Raw genomic sequence first — 17,271 nt, 5'->3', positions numbered from 1 at the left:
TCTTCTAATCAAGTAATCCACTTTTTAACATAGTGAGTACAAACAAGTCTTGAGATATCATTCACGCTCCCGAAGATTACAACATAGAGAGATTCATAACTTATTCACAGAATCTTTTCATGAATAGTGAAGGCAAACGATATGCAACTAAAGCTTTCAATGAAAAATAATAATGTTTTCGTATAACATTATAATTAATCAATTTACTTTCAATTCAATAGGTTTGGAGTGGAAAGGACGTCAATGAAGAAGTTAAATTACTTTCCTAAGGTCTGAATAGAGTAGTAAAAAGATATAATTCCTTCCTCATTAATGGACTCAAAATTGTGGAATAGTTGTTAATTCTTCAATTACAAGTTATGTTAGTGCCAGGGATAGTAATCCTGTTGAGGCAAATGTGGATTATTACGGACTTTTTACGGACATTATCGAGTTGGATTACTATGGAAAACAGAAGGTTGTCTTATTTTGATGTGATTGGGCTAATGTTAATATTACTCGAGAATTAAAAAATATCAATTTGGTTTTACAATGGTGAACTTCTCTCGATTAGTTCATACTGGACAACAATTGATATACGAGCCGTATGTATTTTCTTTTGAAGTCAAACAAGTTTTTTACTTAAATGATCCAACTGATGAGGGTTGGTACGTTATCCTCCATAACACCCCTAGAGACTTGTATGGCATAGGCAATGGAAGTAGAGATGACATTGACGAAAGATCAGAAACTTTGTCTGTTCTAGAACAAAACTTAAATGAAACTATCCCTAGTACTAGTAGACAATTTCAATGGGTTCCCCAGGATGTTTATGAAGATATTTACAAATCATGATGTAGTAAGATTTTACGATTTTTTAATTATATGTAATATTATAATTTAAATCTTGATCTTATTAAATAGTTCAACTATTTTATATGTACTACTATTGCTGTAATTAGCTACAAATATTTCAACTATTTTATGTGTACTGCAGATAATATGCCTAGAAGAAGATTGCGAGATCTAAGTATTATTCAAAATCCTCGAAATTAGGAAGAAACAAATAATGAACAACAGACTGCTACTGGGTCTTCGCATGTTTTGATTACAGTTGACGAACCTGCAGAAATTCAAAGTAATGTTAACTTTAATTAACGTGTATGTTGACTTTTATTATTGATTCTTGTTTCAAATTATTATATTATCATATGTCATTTTTTTAGCTGAAAGTGGTGGGAGGCGCAAAACTTAAGGACGTACGCTATTAAAAGATTTATATTATCTAAATTTTGTCGAGCGAGTCAAAGTAGCTAGAAACAGTCATGGTCAGCCTATTGGATCAGAAGCTCGACTTTTAGAAGGATACTTGGGCATTATAGCACGAAATGCCAATTTGTTACCAATCAACTACAAGTCATGGCATCATATGCTTATAGTAACAAAAATCAAGCTTTCGATAATATTAAGGTAATAACATGAATGTAATTTATAATACTTTGGATTAAGTTTCATTTATATTTACTTTCTAAACTGGTGTTATTTGCATGAGAGATTTGCTTTAATGGTCTCGGATAATTATGTGAAGAAGGCATTAGGAAAGAAATGGAGAGACCATAAAAGTACTTTAAAGAAGGAATATTTTAAGAAAAATATAAGCCTCAAAGAGAAATTGTTAAATGTCCAGCCGGGAATGCTAAGGTACCAATGGGAAGATGAAGTTAGATTTTGGAATTCAAAGAAAGGAGAGGTATTACGTACTTCAAACTCTTATAATTATTTCGGTTTATAGTATTTACTATATATGGAATAATAATTTCATAATGTAGGATCGTGAGTGAGTTGGAACTACAAGTAGGAAAAACAAAAATTCACGTACACAGCTGGGTCAAAAAGTTTTGCTTGTGTAGCTAATGACGAGATATTTTGAATTTATTAATTGTGTCAAATATTAATTACATTCTACTAAAAAATATTTTTCCTATTATACTGTAGGAACTGTCATCAGGTCAAAAAGTTAGACGCCTTTAGATTTTTGACATTACACATAGAAAGAAAGATTGATCTACTATGACTACTGAAGCTGTAGAAATTTTGGTATATTTACTTAATAAAATTTAAATTATTTTAAATATTTATCATGTTTAATTATAATGGTTTAATTCATCGTTTGTAATGCAAATAATGTCAAGTTATGTTGCCTTTGTTTGATTATATATTTCGTTGCTAACTCATTGATTGATTTATTAGGAGAAACTAAAAGATAAAAGGGCAGAGTATGAAGCGATCGCTTCAAGTGATAGTTCTGTTAATCAGGACGACATTGATAACCGAATTATTACTAAAGTTTTGGGTCCTAAAAGGTATGGTCGGCTTCGATTTCAAGGATCTTTTGTTAACTAACCCAATGTTTTGGATCCAGCTCACAACAATACATGCCTTCAGTGAATCAGGCTCAAGCTGAAGTTCAGAGGTTAAGAGACCGGATGGCTCATATGCAAGCAACCACAGTTGAACAAATTTCTCAACTTAAAGCGGAGGCAGCAGTGAGGGGTGTAGAGGCAACAAAAAAATATGATGAACTCCAACTACAACTTCAGAATATGATGAAGATGTTTCAGCATTTGCAGAATCCACCATCTTAGAATTTTGTTTTCTTATTGTGAGAATATCTTAACAATATAACTTTTGAATATAATATATTTTGTTATTTCATTTACAAATTTAGATCATATACATATTTCTTTCAAGATAATATCATTTAGATTTGAAGTTTTTGGTTGGATTTGATGTTACAGGAAATTATGTTCAAAATTTGAGTTCTATATGAATTACAATGGTTTGGTAAAATCTACTGAAGTTAGTGGCATTTTCCCACAAATGGCACTAAAGAGCATGACCTTTAGTGGAGCTTTTACTAAAAATGCCGCTAAATGTCATGTTCTTAGCGGTTTTTTTTATGAGAAGCACCGCTAAAGGTCATGTTTTATAACGGTGTTTTCCACATAAACGTCGCAAAATTTAGCGGCGTTTTTTGTGGCGCTTATCAAAATGCCGCAAATTGTTTTAGCGGCGCTTATAAGGGCCAAAAAACACCGCCAAATACCTATTTTGCTGCAGTGAATTTTTCAAAATTAAGCCCAATAAACATGTAAATTGGGCATATTATTAGGCAAACTACACCTAAACTATTAGTAACTTTATATTTTAGTCACTCTATTTCAAAAAGTTATTAAATGATCACTCAACTATTTGAAAGTTTTTATTTAAGTCACGTAACTATTCGGAAGTATTTATTTAAGTCACTTGGTTATTTAAAAAAAAAAAGTCCTACTAGCAATCTCCAAATGACGATTGGTACAATGGATTAGTACTTATCAATGAGCAGAAGAACGTACTTTAGATCCATATCAATCTACGATCAGTTTTGGGAATCAAAAAAGAAAGTTGTTTGGATTTTGATTTGTAGATTCATGACGTTAAAGCTATTTCATGAAAAAATTAAATTGTAGAAGAGAAGGGGAAATAATATTTCAATTTATGCAAGCGTTAATAGAGAAGGTCATACAAAAACAAATTTAACAACCTACTGACTTGAATCTTTCAATTAGTTCAATGATTATTTTATAATATTTTAGAACCAATTACCAAAACTTCTACTTATTCATATCTTAATGACTTTCGATATGGTTTACCCATTTTTATTAATGAAAAGAAATATAGAAGAAGGTGTGTAACTGAGTACATCCCACACCAACACCGAAATAAACTACAACAGGAAATGCATATTATGGATAAAAACAATTTCATTAGAACCAAGCCACAAGCAGGTCTCCCTTGTCAACCCCCATCTTCACCAAGGAGTTAATATTTCACTTTCAGTCTGACAAGAGAAACATGGGGTGGCAATTGTGACTTTGCAACAACAAGTATTGGTTTAGCCAAAAAGGGAACTCCCCTTCCTTGACATAGATCAATAGTTTCTAGGTTAGTTGGGATGCTCCAATTGAACCCTTGCAATAGCCTCGCAAACATCATGATAGTCATCGAGCTTCCAAGCGGCACTCAGGGGCACCCTCTCCTTCCTCTGCTGAATGTAAACAACCGCAAATCTAGCTCTGCAAGCACCACTTCGCCTTTATTTCAGTCTTGTAGGTGACGTTCTAGCTTGAACTCGCATGGCTCGTCCCAAACTTTAGGGTTTCGACCAAGCCCAACCCGACTAAAGGTTAGTTTAGTAATGATTTTGAAAAGTAAAAAAAATGACGTAAAAAAACACTTTTGAAAAGTTTGGTTTAAGATTGAAGTGTTTAGCATTGTTGTCAAAAAATGCTTTTGAGAAATAAAATGTTCATTTTAGACATTTTATTATCAAGTAACAAATATGCATTTAAATAATGTTCAAATTAATTAATATTATTATATTTTAGTAAGAATATAATATTTTATTATAACTTGTTTTAATATTTTAATATCGGAATATAAGTTTAAGTAGAATATATAAACTATATTTTAAATATTTAAATAAAACCATTAGATATTTGTAATTAGATATTAACACAATTGTATTATTTTTAAAAAGTATTTTTAATTAATAATTTTAACACATTTGTAATTAAGCATAAAAAAACTGAAAATATTATGTTCTTTGGAGGGTGAAAAAGTAATTAAGTATCAAAAGTGCTTTTTAGGAGAAAAAGTTAAAAATTTTAATTTTTTTTTTCAAAAATACTTTTCAAAAGTGATTTTAGAAAATAAAAAATTTCAATAAAAAATAACTTGTTTAACAAAACTTTTCTAAAAAAGAAGTGTTTTTCAAGTCAAAATAATTAAAAAACCCTAACTATCACATGGCTACACTTAGGGATGAAGTAGTCGCCCACTGTCGTATCAGTCACGGACACGTGAGGAGGGCTAAATGGTACAATGGGATGGAGTCTAAAGGCTTCTCTGGCGCATGCCTTAATATAGTTAAGTTGTGGGAAATCGTATTCTTGTACTAACCTATCTTTTCCAACCACATTATCTAATTCTTCTTTAGCCTTTTTTTAGCTTTTTTGGATTATTCAACATCTCTGCGATGGATTACCCACTGCTGCAATCATAATTTCCTGAAAATTAAGTTGAAAAAAAAGAGATTATCAATATATAGGGGTGATCTTCTATGATAACACGTCTATATTATATCATATTTATGTTATTTTCATGTCTTAGTAATCCATTTTAATAAAGTTTAACATGATGGTGGCTTATATTTTGTTCAAAACAATTAGAGAAAAGGAAATGTTGGTTATTTGATGAAGGAATGTATTGAGATAGAAAGTAATAGAACATAGAAGTATATGGATTATTAAATTTTAATTTTTATTGTCTTATATCTGTTTACATGAAGATCTATATTTAAATAAGCTGAAAATAATAATAAAATATTATAACTTGACAAATCTTGGAACTTCATTAATTAACTTTATTTCTACATTGGTTAATTAATTGCAGTTTAACCAACAACCAAAAATATTTTATAAATAATTATTATTGTTTAACTGTAAGTTAGAGTTAGCTACTTGTAAAATAAGGAGCTCACAGATTTGGGTTACCATGAAAGAACTCGTACCATTAGTGATCTCACAAGTTTAGTGAGATCTCATTATTATAGAGCTCGCGAATTTGGAAAGCTCGTAGTTTTTGGTGAGCTTGCAATTTTATAAAGTTCATATATTTGATGAGTTCACAGTCTTGCAATTTTATAAAGTTCATATATTTGATGAGTTCACAGTCTTGATGAGCTCGCAGTTTTGTAGAACTCAAAATATTGTTGAGCTCGCAATTGTGCAAATTGAGTTCCCCAATGCATCTATCGTCATTTCGCAACAGGAAAGACGTACATTTACTTGAGCTTTGGTCTCGTCCGCTGACAGTAGTGGGGCATCATCATCATCAGTCAAAGAAACTAAAACATCAAGCAAGCCTTGAGGTTCATGTTTTTTGCCATCTATCCATTGTTGAATCCTGTCATCAATAATGGGATTGTTATATTTCTCTAGAACACTAGTTGCGTCCTCTACGATTTTCTCATGCCCCTCCAGGTCGAGGTATCTCAAAAATGGCAAGTAATCGGATATACAAAAGGAATAAAGATGAATAACACAAGCGAAAATGGCGTCGACGTATTCTTCTTCTTCAAAACCGGGTCCACCATCTGCTTTCCCTTCTCCCAAGTATCTTCGCTTAAAGATCAACTTCCTCGTCACATTGCGACAATAGTGTTGGGCAACCAGTCTTAAGTCTACAAGGCCGCCTTCATCACCATTTTTCCATTGGCTAAGTACGTAACACACGAGGTTATCAGCTTCTTCAACTCTTTTCTCATGAAGCCATCGATGTCTTTCCTGTGAAAGCATCTCCCTAACCATAACTCTCTTCATTTTTCTCCACCGATCTCCTAAGGGTGAAAAAATAGTAGTTAAGTGCCCTTCTGAGAGGACATCAGTGGCCATGGTAAGGGGTCTTGAAGCAAAAATAGCATCCTGTTTTCTCAAGAATTGGACACTGATTTCAGTACAAGTGACGGAAATCATATGAACGTTTCCTAGACGAATACAAGCAATTTCGGTGTTCATTTCTTTCATGATACTGTATCTAATGAGACACCGAAGTTTTCTTCTTGCTTATGATTAATTCAGGGAGATTTCCCACAATAGGCCAAGGTTTAGGGCCTGGCGGAAGATCGGGCTGCTTAGGTTTTTGGGCATTGCGCTGCCATTGAAGCTTAAAGAGGTAACACAAAGCAACAGTGATGAAAACAAGGTGGAGAAGCTTAGCATTGTTGTAAAAGGAGCGATGAACATAGAGTAACAGATATTTTAATAAGGTGTTAATGTTTTTTAATAAAATGCCATTATATTTTATGGTTAACTGAAAGTACGTTATATATAAACTCTTGAACAAGATATACCAAATATATACTAATGTATATATAAGTTCTCCCTAAAAAGAAATTGTATATATGAGTTAGATTTAGACGTTATTGGCGGAAAAAATTAATTAAAATTAATATTATATTATTCTTTATCAAATAATCTAAATATATTTAATAAATAATTTTAAATTGTACAAATATATTTTATAACTTATATTCAATATTTATTCTTTTCAATATATAAATTTTCAGTTGACAAAACAGAAAATTAAAATCTTGGTCTTCTCTTCTTAACATATATGAAACTGACTATGCCTTCTAAACTTGCAAACAAATTGATAGTTGTAATTTCGTAACAAGTTTGAAACTAGTCAATAAAATTTTATAAACAACAACTTGACAATTTGATATTTTGATATTTATTAGACACTTGTATCTATCATATATTTGTCATTTTATATGTAACAAATTTTTATACAATATTAAGGTATAGAATGAGATCACATGATTTGAATTAATGTCTAACCAATATTTACTAAAGCTTCAACTATCACTCTATATAAATTAAGACCAAAATAACAACTTAATTCTAGAGAAAATTCCCCTTATTAAAAGATGCACATATTTATTAAATGACATCTTTTATTTTTTTCATTGGAATTGAATGTTTTCTAAAATTGGGTCTTTTCATTCACTTTTAACTTTAGTTTGTGTCTCAGAAATGATGTGCTTGTGTGATTTAAGGCACGAAGTGAGCTCATCAACCATTTGTTGCCCAAAAACTACAGGGATGATCTTGGTTCTTGTAAAGGTGGGCATTTCATCAATTTCTTGAATAGGTTCTTCTTCAAGATATTCCTCCTCCACATCATCAAATTGCTCCCTAGGCTCATTATCATTTCTCTCAAGCAATTTGTGAGAGAATTTCAATTCAACAACTGTTCTCTCACCTTGCTCAGTGGCTCAAACCAACCCATGAATATACTTTAAGAGAACTTGGTAGATGAGGGAAGGAAATGACAGAAGACACCTTTTGTGGACTCTTTCAGCATGTTTTAAAATTTCTTCATAAACCATGAGTCTTAGGTCAAATTCTACCATTTGAACTACCTTTCTAAGTAGAGCAAGAACCTTCTTGCTTATTGCATCTCTTTAACTATTGGGAAGCCAATTTCTAGGGCCAATGACAGAGAAAGCAACATAAGTTGTAGACAAAGAAGAGGCATGAATGTTACCTTCGGCAAGCCAAAAAAATTTACATTATTCTTGATGATTGTAGCAATTTGATTTAGGGATTCGTCCAGCTTTACCATATTCTGGAAGTAAGAGCCCATCACTTTCCTTATTGCCTCAAGGCTAAACTTATACCACGATCCTTTAATGATGAAAGGATTTGTGGTAAAGACTCAATAAAGGTAAAGAAAGTGATAAACAATTTTGCAACTACTAATAAACTGGAATTCACTCTTGTTTTCATATCTACAAATGAACATCTATTTATACACTTTATTTCTTAACTGTTGTATAACAGCTTAACTGTAAATTTGTTAATAACAGAAATCTACAATGTAACTGCTTTAAGTACTTAATTCATGCACTCTAATATTCACCCATCTACTCAACTTTCGAAACCCATAGAAGTTATCGAAGTTTACAAAAATGCGAAACAGACGACGGTTTAGTAAGAACGTCTGCTACTTGGTCACAGGCAGGAACTTCTCCGATGATAAGAGACTCAACGACAACTTTCGCACGAACAAAAACCAAATCAAGTTTGACATGTTTAAATTTCGAATGTAAAATTGGATTAGCTGCAACTACCGTAACACTTGAATTATCACACCAAATTGTTAGTGTATCAATAGATTTGATATTGAAGTTCACATAACAAAGACATTAGCCAAGTAACATCTACAGTCGCAGCTGCCAATCCTCAATACTCTGCCTTGGTTGTAGATCAAGACACAACCTGTTGCTTTTTAGAGCACCAAGATACATAATTATCACCAAAATAGATACAATACCTTGTATTTGATTGTCAATCATCAAAATCTAATACCCAATTATCCAACTAACGTCAGTCTCTCAGACGGTTTTACAAACAAGCCATAATCAACTGTACCACATAAATAGCATAAAATTCGTTTGAGTGCCACAAAATGAACATTTTTTGTAGCATCCATGAACATGAAGATACGATTTACAACATATACAATATCAGGCCAAGTAAGCACGACATACTGTAACACACCTGCAAGACTACGATATATGCTAAGATCTTCAATCGAAATACCCATAGTCTTAGACAAAAGGGAAGAACTAACCATAGGTGTAGAGACAGTTTTAGCAAGAACCATATGACAACGATCAAGCATGTCAAGTATGTACTTACATTGACATAGGTGAAGAGTTCTGTCAGCTAGGAGAGTGACCTCAACACCCAAAAAATAAAGAAGATCCCCCATGTCTTTGAGCGAAAATTTAGAGTGAAGTTGTTCAACAAACACATCAATCTCTTGAGTTGAGTTCCTTGTAATGATGATATCATCAACGTATACTAACACATACATACAAGCCATATCAGTAACAAGTATAAAAAAGAAAGCATCAGATTTCGACCCCATAACCTATAGAAAGAAGACAAGATTTCAACTTATCAAACCATGCTCTTGAAGCTTTTCGTAGCCCATAAAATTCCTTCATCAATCAAAAAACAAGAGGTTGCCCATTGGCATCATGTAGAACATATCCGAGGGGTTGTTGTGTAACAGCTTGTTTTTAGTGAAATCGAAACAGTGGTTTCAGGACCACAAATTTGATGTCAAAATAATTATTTTATTAATATTTTAATGTCTACAGAATGTTAGTGGTATCATATAAAAACTTCATTACGAAATTAATAAAAAAGGCCAAATTGCATAACATGCAATTTTGAGTTCTATAAGTAAAAAGTGTCAAATTGCTATGAAATTGGAATATGAGTGGCCTTAAATGGTAATTAGACCATTAATATAATTAGTGGGCAAAGATGGATATCTTTTTAATGATCTGAAAGGTTTTTACCTAAGGTTAATGTGGTAAATTAATAAAATATCATAAAATAAAATAACTAAAAGAAAGATATAGAGGTGCTCATGGGCCGGGCCAGGCCGAGCCCAAAAAAATTTTGGCCCGCGTCCTATGCCCGAGCCCGGCCCGGCCCAAAATATGGGCCTAAAATTTTGTTCAGGCCCAGTGCAAGAATAAAATCCTAAGCCCGAGCCCTGCTCAGCCTGACCCATTTTTTAATAAACACCAAAAATTTATTTTAAAAATAAAAAAGTATTTTAAAAATATTTTAAAATTAAAAAAAAATATATATATCTATTATATATTCGGGCCGGGCCCGGGCCAAAAAAGTGGTGCCCGATGCCCGGCCCATTTTCTAAACGGGCCTAATTTTTTCCCAAACCCATATTTTAGGCCTATATTTTTACCCGAACCCTCCTATATTTCAGATGGGCCTCCCGGCCCATGAGCACCTCTAGAAAGATATCATCTTTCTTTCTTTCTTTCTTTCTTTCTTCAATCGAAATTAGCACCTAAGAAAGCCATGAATGACCTTCCAAGGTTTGGTCATAGTCCTTCTATGAATGTAAGTGCATTTTTGGTATGTTTTTAATGATTTTTATGTTTGTGGGTTCGTTATAGCTTAATTTAGCTAGTCCTGGGACTAGTTTGTAAAACTATTAGAAGTATAGGGTTTTACCAAGAATGTATATTAGTTGATTTTGATGTTTGATGGATGAAAATGAATGTTTGATGATAGTTGAACAACTTTTGTAAAGGAAATTTTGATTAATTTGTCAATTAGGGATTAAATTAAAAATTATAAAATTATTCATGGTGAAATTGTGAAATAAATGAAATGTAGGGCTTGTGAGGGGCCTAAATAAGATTTGGCTATAGTGGGTTGGTACCTTTTATAATCTGAAGGACTAAATTGTAAGAATTTAAAATTATATGGCTAAAAGCATAATTTTTCCAAAATATGATTTTTGGATTTAATTGAATAGAATTAAATTTGATTGAATTAAAATTGATTATTTAGATCAAGAAAAGCAATGTACGGAATTAGATTAGGGCAAAGAAAAAGTGTTGGACTAGTCGATAGGTTTTCTTTAGTTACGGTCGAGGTAAGTTCTTACATTCAATTAAAGTTGTATTATGCTAGATTTACATGCTTTTCTATTATTATGGTATTACATCTCTACGAAAAAATCCAACCAAGTTTCAGTGACTTTTGGATCTCGTTTGAACCTTAGGAATATATAGGATACAAATGACATGTCATTAGAGGTTATCGTGTTTTGGGTACTGGTTTTATACGTCCTATCGGTGGTTGAGTTTTCGGCATGTATTGCGGTTACTTGATAGCTTGTGTGAGAAGCACCGTGTAACTACATCTTGGCTAACAGCTTGTGTGAGTAAACCCACTTAAGGCTCGAGAGAAAGAGAGTATCTATATGAGATAAGAGAAAGTAATGGTTTCGACCATATGTGAGCACATAGTGTGTGAGATTCTCGCGTATCTGATATTATTCTAGTGGTTCAACGGGTGTACCAAAGGGAAGGATCGACAGATATTTCGGTAAGTAATGCTATGAAAGTATGAAACATGTATGAAATGATGATGCTTTAAATATGCTTAGCCATATTCATAAAAGTATGAAACAGTTATGTGCATAAAAGCTATTATATTTTGCAATGAGTTGTTGAGTTATGTGGTTATCTAACTTGAAGGTTGTTATTGCTTAGGCTTATGCCAAGCTATGTTGGATTATCTCATAAATTGCTTTTAAGCTTATGTATATTGAAATGGTAAGCTTTTGTATATTGAAATGGTAAGCTTTGTTTATAAATTACGAACTTACTAAGCATTATATGCTTACTTCGTGTTATTGCTCTTATGTTTCTTTTTAGATAATCGGAAGCTCGTTCAGTTTGGAAGCTTGTCAGAGATCTACCACACTATCCAGCAACTATATCAGCAGATTTTGATGATTTTGAGTCATGGTTATAATGGCATGTATAGGAATTGTAACACCCTGAACCTGGCCCAGGCGTTACTGCCAGATCTAGTGATGTCACATGATAGGGTGTTTGAAAACCGTGTCATCGCGTTAAAACCATTCTCATTGAATTCTTTATCTTAATATCTTATTAGTTCCAAAATTGTGTTGCTCATTTAAGCAATAGTTTCAAAACGTTATTCGTTTGCAGAAGCTTTTAAAACAGATTAAACAATCATGCGTTTATGAAAAACATTTGTTTCTTTTGAAAACCGATGTTTCCTATTGTTAGCAGTTGTAATCCATAAGGTAAAGATAATTAAAACCCAAAACCAAAGTCTGAAAGTCCGAAAGTCCAATTACAACCCAAAAACTTAACCAGTAAAAATAGAATAGAAATAAAACCAATTATCGTAAATATGGGTTAAAAACCATGAAAGTCCAAAACTGTGGTCACCGCTGAGTCCTCTGCCGCACCGATCCATCTAGATCTGGGAACTACCTATCCAAATTTAAACAAAATGTGTGAGTTTACGAAAACTCAGTGTGTAATCCCACAGAAAAAATCAGTAGCAAATCACAGTGTACAGTTAAAGCAGTCCTGGGCCTAAGCCCCTTTTCAGTATCAATAACAGTTTGGGCCTTAGCGCATCTCAGTACAATATCAAATATGCAGTAGGGCTTTAGCCCATCACAGTATCAGTAGCAGTCATGCAGTATTCAGTAACAAAGTCCTACCCAACCAGCCTCTACATACCATCTTCGTCCAATATTACACTCCATGTGGGGATCAAATCAACCCACCTATCCCTACACTCCAGGTAGTAGCAAAAGCGGCACAAAATAGTAATTTGTAGCTGAGCTACCAGTATGTTAGGCTTAAGAGCCTTTCAGTCCACTTCTTCCAAATATAATCAACCCAACCCCATGCAATACAACATACAAGTCATGACATGCTATCTCAGGACATCAGAACATATAACTAGTTCAGTATACAAGCATGCTACCATCACGCTCAACACATATATAAATCAAAAAGTTAGTTCGTATAATTAGGGGTCTAAGTGATGTTTACCGACCCTACAGTAGGTTCACAGTCAACTTGGGTGACCGGTGCAACCTTAGCAATCAATTCAATGAAAATAGGCTCACACACCCATGTGGTCTGCCCATGTGGGCCCACACGCTTATGTGGCCCACTCAGCCCAAATTGGCCTTGGCCACGTGGTTCATTTTTAATGTAACCCGTGCTAGCTAAATATTCATATATGTTTTCACTATTTACTTATATGTTCCTTCAAAGCTGTCTACTTGAGTTACTATTACTAAATTATTTATATCTTGAGCTAAAAATTCCAAATTAAGATCTGATTGATGCCTTTGAAACTAGACTCAAGTACCTTTCTACCATAAAAGTTTCAAAATTTTTGGTTCATCCAATAATTACAGTAAAATCTTCAAACTTACCCCTATTCTCCTATCTGATAGCTTCGACCTTTCTTTGCTAAAAACTAATTATCTCTTAGTAGAAAATTTGGATGATGTTTCCATTTGTTTTTATTGAAAATAGACTCATTAATAATTTAAAAATGTAAATTTTAACGCCCAATTATTTTTCTCCAATTTTGAATGATTTTCCAAATTCAAAACAGGGGAACCCGAATTCATTCTGACCTTGTCTTACAAAATTTATTATATCTCATGATTTATAATTCCGTTACTTACTCGTTTCTTTTATAAGAAACTAGACTCAATAAGCTCTAATTCCATAATTTGTCTTGAAAAATTTATTATATCTCATGATTTATAATTCCATTACTTACTCGTTTCTTCTATAAGAAACTAGACTCAATAAGCTTTAATTCCATAATTTGTTCATCCTCTAGTTTGATTTCCACAATTTATGGTGATTTTTGAAAATTAGCCTACTATTGCTGTCCAAAACTATTTTAGTGCAGTAAGGAATTTTGACATTTCACCGATCCCATTTTTTTGCATTTTGGTTACACACTTGGTTTTGTTTGATGCTAAAACAGTCCCCGAGCACCCCAAAGCCTATAATTTAGCAAATAACACTAATTTAATCTCACATAACGTGATCTCAAATCAAATTTGTATCGAGGTTTTAACCCATAAGCGACTAAACTTTACCTTTAACCGATGAACAGTAATTCCCACACAAACTAAGACTCCGATTGGTGATTACGAGCCCTTGAATCCTCCCTTAATTGGCATAAACAAAACACTTCAGAAGAAAGTTGACAAGCAGAGACAAATCACTTATCTAAAACTTATCAAATGATCGCAGACAAATGTAGAGTGACCTGAGCAGAGTGGGAAAAGAAAAATTAAGAAGATGAAAGGTGAAAGAGAGCAGAAATTTGGCAGTAATGAAGAGAAAATAAAACGAGGGTGGAGGGATTTTGGGGAAAGTAAAAAAAAGGAAAAAAAAGATGAACAGAATATTTGATAAACACTCAAATCCCTTATTTCTCTACATCAAATTCCCCACTAAATACACTACTCAGATTTTTAGTCCATCTCAAATTCTCCTGGACGCACGAGCAAAAATAATGCCCACACCAAGATTCGAACGAGGACTTCCTTCACGCCAACACTCAACTTATCCACCAGACCAACAAGCCCATTCTATTAATTATTTTCCAACTTTTACTTAAAAGCCTACTGACCAAAGATAGGGCTTATTCATAAAAATATCAAAATTTGCCTAAATACTTGCTTGAACTTGGAACCTCCCAGACACACCCAAAAGACATAACCACTAAAGTAGACAGATATTTTGTGTCACACATTCACACTACCTAAAATTAAAATTTTGGGGTGTTACAATTCTACCCCTTAAAGAAAATTTCGTCCTTGAAACTTACCTGATCAGAATATATAAGGACACTGCTGACACATCGCATCCTCAGGCTCCCATGTGGCCTCCTCAGTGCTATGATTACACCATATAACCTTTACCAGTGGAATGGATTTCCTTCTCAGAACATTAGCGTCGTGGTCCAGATTCTAAATTGGCTCATCCTCAAAGGTCAAATCTGGCCTAACCTCGATCTATTCAATATGGACAATATTAGTAGGATCAGAGCGGTAGCACCTAAACATATCCTCTAGTATCTGAACCACCCTCTCAAATTGACCATCAATCTGAGGATGGAATGCAGTACTGAAGTCCAACCTTGAACCCAGAGCCTCATGTAACTTCCTCCAAAACTGAGACGTGAAACGAGGATCCCTATTAGAGGTGATCGAAACTGGTACTCCATGCAGTCTCACTATCTTAGAAATATAAAGCTTCACTAGCTTCTGCAAAGAATAATCAATACAAACCGGTGTGAAGTGGGTGGACTTGGTCAAGTGATCCACAATAACCCAGATTGAATCCTTCTTAGTGGGTGTTAGAGGCAACCCATTAACAAAATCCATAGTTACGCGCTCCTATTTCCAAAGAGGAATCTTAACCAGTTGTAGCAAACCCAAAGGTAACTGATGCTCAACCTTAACCTGTTGGCAAGTCAGACATCTGTCCACAAAACCAGTAACCTCACTTTTCAACCCTGGCTACCAATATAACTTTTGGAAGTCTCGGTACATTTTATTTTCGCCAGGATGCATAACATAAGGCTACTATATGCCTCTCTTAATATTGCCTGTCTCAAATTAGTATCATTCAGAACACAGATTCCCCCACAGAAACAGAGTACCCTATCACTGTTCAGTCTAAAATCTATAGTATTACCACCCTCAATCTATCGGAATCGAGGACCCAACGACTTATCCTCCAAGTGCTTAACCTTAATATACTCAATCCATGACGGCTTAACCTAAAGCTCGGCTAATAAACTGCCATCATCAAATAAACATAGGTGAGCAAATATCACCCTTAAATCAGTCATAGCCTTATGACTCAATGCATTAGCCACCACATTGGCCTTTCCAGGGTGGTACTCAATGGTGCAGTCATAGTCTTTAAGTAGCTCAGTCCATCTACGTTGCCTAAGATTAAGTTCCTTCTGAGTGAAGAGATACTTGAGGCTCTTATGATCAGTGTAGATGATACACTTCTCACCATACAAATAATGCCTTCAGATTTTCAGTGTGAACACCACAACTACCAACTCCAAGTCATGCGTCAAATAATTCGCCTCATGGGTCTTAAGCTAACGAGACGCATAGGCTATCACCTTACCATCCTACATCAACACATATCCCAAACTGACATGTGATGCATCACTATAAATAGTGAACTTCTTTTTAGGCTCTGAATGTATCAAAACAGGGGCCTCAGTCAGTACAGCCTTGAGCTTCTCAAAGCTCTGTTGTTGCACATTAGCCTAGTTAAATTGCACACCCTTACGTAGCAGCTTAGTCAAGGGTGTTGCAATCAATGGAAAACCTTCTCCAAATCATCGATAATATCTCGCTAGTCCTAGAAAATTACGAATCTTAGACACGTTCCTAGGCTACTTCCACTCCAACACAGCCTCAATCTTTCGACGATCAACTTGAATTCCCTCAGCCGGAACTATATGACCAAGAAATGTCTCCTTACATAGTAAGAACTCGTACTTACTAAAATTAGCATAGGGCTATTTTTCCCTAAAAGTCTGAAGAACGACTTGAAGGAGCTCATCATGCTCATTCTTAGTCCTCTAGTAAACCAGCATATCATTGATGAATACCACCACAAACCAATCCAGAATGGCATCACTAGGAACTCGTAATGAAAGGCTAGAACACTCGATTCATTAAATCCATGAAAGCTGTCAGTGCATTAGTCAGTCCGAATGGCATCACTAGGAACTGGTAGTGACCATAACGAGTCTTAAACACTGTTTTATAAACATCAGTCTCTTTAACCCTTAATTGATGATATCTAGATCGGAGGTCAATCTTGGAGACAACCGAAGCTCCTCAAAACTAGTCAAACAGATCATTTATCCTCGGTAGGGGTACTTGTTCGTAATGATCATCTTGTTCAGTTACCAGTAGTCGATGCACATCTGTATGGATCCATTCTTCTTCTTTACAAATAGTACCGGTGCTCCCCACAGAGACATACTAGGGCGGATGAAGCCACGACCTAATAACTCTTAAATCTGAGCCTTAAGCTCTGTAAGCTCTTTCGGTGCCATTCGGTAAGGGGTGATAGACACCGGAGCTATACCAAAAAGGAGTTTTATCCTAAACTCCACTTCACGAGTCAGAGGTTAACCCGGTAGCTCCTTAGAAAAGACATCCAGAACATCCTTTACCATTTTAATATCCTTAACTATAGAGTCTCTAGAATCTGAAACACTT

General features: G+C 34.2%; 1 pseudogene; it reads right to left on the bottom strand.

Annotated features, from left to right (window-relative positions):
* Positions 1 to 3,843: 3,843 nt before the first annotated feature.
* Positions 3,844 to 9,522, bottom strand: LOC105764650 (phenylalanine N-monooxygenase CYP79D16-like; annotated as a pseudogene).
* Between the last annotated feature and the right edge of the window lie 7,749 nt (positions 9,523 to 17,271).

The sequence above is a fragment of the Gossypium raimondii genome, chromosome 7 (genome assembly GCF_025698545.1).
Source record: "Gossypium raimondii isolate GPD5lz chromosome 7, ASM2569854v1, whole genome shotgun sequence".
NCBI lineage: Eukaryota > Viridiplantae > Streptophyta > Magnoliopsida > Malvales > Malvaceae > Gossypium > Gossypium raimondii.
Note: the sequence above shows the minus strand (reverse complement) of the source record. Positions and strands in the feature narration are given on the sequence as shown.